This window comes from Atractosteus spatula, chromosome 6 (assembly GCF_055471065.1).
Source record: "Atractosteus spatula isolate fAtrSpa1 chromosome 6, fAtrSpa1.hap1, whole genome shotgun sequence".
NCBI classification, from domain to species: domain Eukaryota; kingdom Metazoa; phylum Chordata; class Actinopteri; order Semionotiformes; family Lepisosteidae; genus Atractosteus; species Atractosteus spatula.
Genome location: NC_142711.1, coordinates 15402501 through 15405000, shown reverse-complemented (window position 1 = coordinate 15405000; position 2500 = coordinate 15402501). Strand labels below are relative to the sequence as shown.

General features: G+C 56.2%; 4 non-coding genes across 4 annotated transcripts; 1 reads left to right on the top strand and 3 right to left on the bottom strand.

The window, feature by feature from the left end:
- Positions 1–95: 95 nt before the first annotated feature.
- On the bottom strand, positions 96–167 carry trnae-cuc (transfer RNA glutamic acid (anticodon CUC)). Its single transcript has one exon. It is a non-coding gene; the product is annotated as a tRNA-Glu (tRNA).
- Positions 168–1225: 1058 nt separating this feature from the next.
- Positions 1226–1298, bottom strand: trnat-ugu (transfer RNA threonine (anticodon UGU)). The gene has a single exon. It is a non-coding gene; the product is annotated as a tRNA-Thr (tRNA).
- A 202-nt stretch (positions 1299–1500) lies between these two features.
- Positions 1501–1572, top strand: trnaq-cug (transfer RNA glutamine (anticodon CUG)). Its single transcript has one exon. It is a non-coding gene; the product is annotated as a tRNA-Gln (tRNA).
- A 275-nt stretch (positions 1573–1847) lies between these two features.
- trnae-cuc (transfer RNA glutamic acid (anticodon CUC)) lies at positions 1848–1919 on the bottom strand. The gene has a single exon. It is a non-coding gene; the product is annotated as a tRNA-Glu (tRNA).
- Between the last annotated feature and the right edge of the window lie 581 nt (positions 1920–2500).

Below are 2500 nucleotides of genomic sequence, written 5' to 3'. Positions count from 1 at the left end.
TTCCCGCGTCGGCAAAATACCCGGAACACCTCCTCCGAGTTCAACGTCTAGCATGGCTCTAAGGGAAACAAACGGGGTGGGGGAAAAAGCCACGCTTCCCTGACCGGGAATCGAACCCGGGCCGCGGCGGTGAGAGCGCCGAATCCTAACCACTAGACCACCAGGGACACGGGGGAGGGCCCTCTCCCGTCTGTGGCGTGCCCGCAGCGCGACCGACGTCGGCCCTGAAAGCGGGGCCAAGCTCGGCGATCTTTAATTGAGACAGAGACTCATCGACCCGCGATTTTAAAACTGCACTAACGCGTTGAAGACACGACCCCGCCTGCCGTCGTCACTTAGATCTAACCCGCAAAAGAATCACTGCTACAACAGCTTCCGTGACGCAATGGTCAGCCAACTGGGGGAGGAACCGTGGTGTGAATGACTGGAAGGACACAGCAGGGAAACCCACGAGGTTCAGTGTCATACAGACTAGTGTCGCTTGACAGACAAAACTTGCAGTACAAGATTGCTAAAGATTCTTCACAATCACAGCAGTTACAGCCATCACACATCGGCGGGTTAACACTCACACACACAAAGAAAACCAGATCGCCCAGCACAAAGAAGAAAACAAGACTTACACCAAGTCGAGAGCACTTTGCCGCTGGGGGAACGGAATCACGACAATCTTCGATATTGACGTCAGGCTTTCCCTACACAAGGCCAGAACCAGACCGCGAAAAGATGGCTCCCTCCGGGATGCCCGCGCTGCTCAGGTCGGGCCCCTTATGCCAAAGCAGCCTGTGGCGGGCAATGAAAACACAAGAAGCCAGTGTGTCCGCTTCCTGGTCTGCACAGGCTCTCCAGGAAAATCTCTCTCGCCCTTCTGCTGAACTGCTGCTTCATCCACGCAGGGGCCCCCGCCTTCTTAATCAAGGAGTCCAATGGCAGCATTTGTCGCAAGTGCTTGTCAGTTCCCACACAGTCGGGGAGGAGCCCGGGACTTGATGAGGACAACGACAGCCAGCTTGGCATTGTTTTCCTCGGCACCTATCAATTATCACAGCAGGGTGTGACGTCCCCGGGGCGTGGGGTGTGAGTGAGGGACAGGAAGCGAGCAAGAGACAGAGGAAGTCAAGAGCCACCACACCCTGTTGCTTGCCAGTAATCACACAATTATGGCCCTCAGCTGATACCCCTTTACAAGCGGGAGACCCTGCTCCGGGTGCAAAAGGAGGGCGAAAGGCCCCAGCGAGATTTGAACTCGCGACCCCTGGTTTACAAGACCAGTGCTCTAACCCCTGAGCTATGGAGCCACAAGGCTGCGGGGCCTGACTCACGCGCACACAAACGTACCGAGTTACGCAGCTGGCTACAGGAGGGAGACACGGTGCCCGGCTCAGCTACACAGCGGAGAAAGCAGAGAAAGGACGCCACGGCGAAGCTGAAGTCACGCACAGGCCCGTGGAAGACGCCGAAGATCACAGAGGGAATCGACAGTCGCCCTGTCTCCCGTGCGGTTCCATGGTGTAATGGTTAGCAATCTGGACTCTGAATCCAGCGATCCGAGTTCAAATCTCGGTGGAACCTGTCGCGAGTGCCGTTGAAATCGGAAGCGGTGTCCGGGATCGACGGCTGCTTTCCTCGCGCGTGCCTCCCGGGCAAGGGGACCCGCTTTTACTCATCAACCTTTCTAGGACCTGCTGTATATCACCCACTACTGCGGACGACTGAGTGTACAGCAGACATGCGTGTATTTTATGACAGAAGTTCCCGCGTCGGCAAAATACCCGGAACACCTCCTCCGAGTTCAACGTCTAGCATGGCTCTAAGGGAAACAAACGGGGTGGGGGAAAAAGCCACGCTTCCCTGACCGGGAATCGAACCCGGGCCGCGGCGGTGAGAGCGCCGAATCCTAACCACTAGACCACCAGGGACACGGGGGAGGGCCCTCTCCCGTCTGTGGCGTGCCCGCAGCGCGACCGACGTCGGCCCTGAAAGCGGGGCCAAGCTCGGCGATCTTTAATTGAGACAGAGACTCATCGACCCGCGATTTTAAAACTGCACTAACGCGTTGAAGACACGACCCCGCCTGCCGTCGTCACTTAGATCTAACCCGCAAAAGAATCACTGCTACAACAGCTTCCGTGACGCAATGGTCAGCCAACTGGGGGAGGAACCGTGGTGTGAATGACTGGAAGGACACAGCAGGGAAACCCACGAGGTTCAGTGTCAAACAGACTAGTGTCGCTTGACAGACAAAACTTGCAGTACAAGATTGCTAAAGATTCTTCACAATCACAGCAGTTACAGCCATCACACATCGGCGGGTTAACACTCACACACACAAAGAAAACCAGATCGCCCAGCACAAGGAAGAAAACAAGACTTACACCAAGTCGAGAGCACTTTGCCGCTGGGGGAACGGAATCACGACAATCTTCGATATTGACGTCAGGCTTTCCCTACACAAGGCCAGAACCAGACCGCGAAAAGATGGCTCCCTCCGGGATGCCCG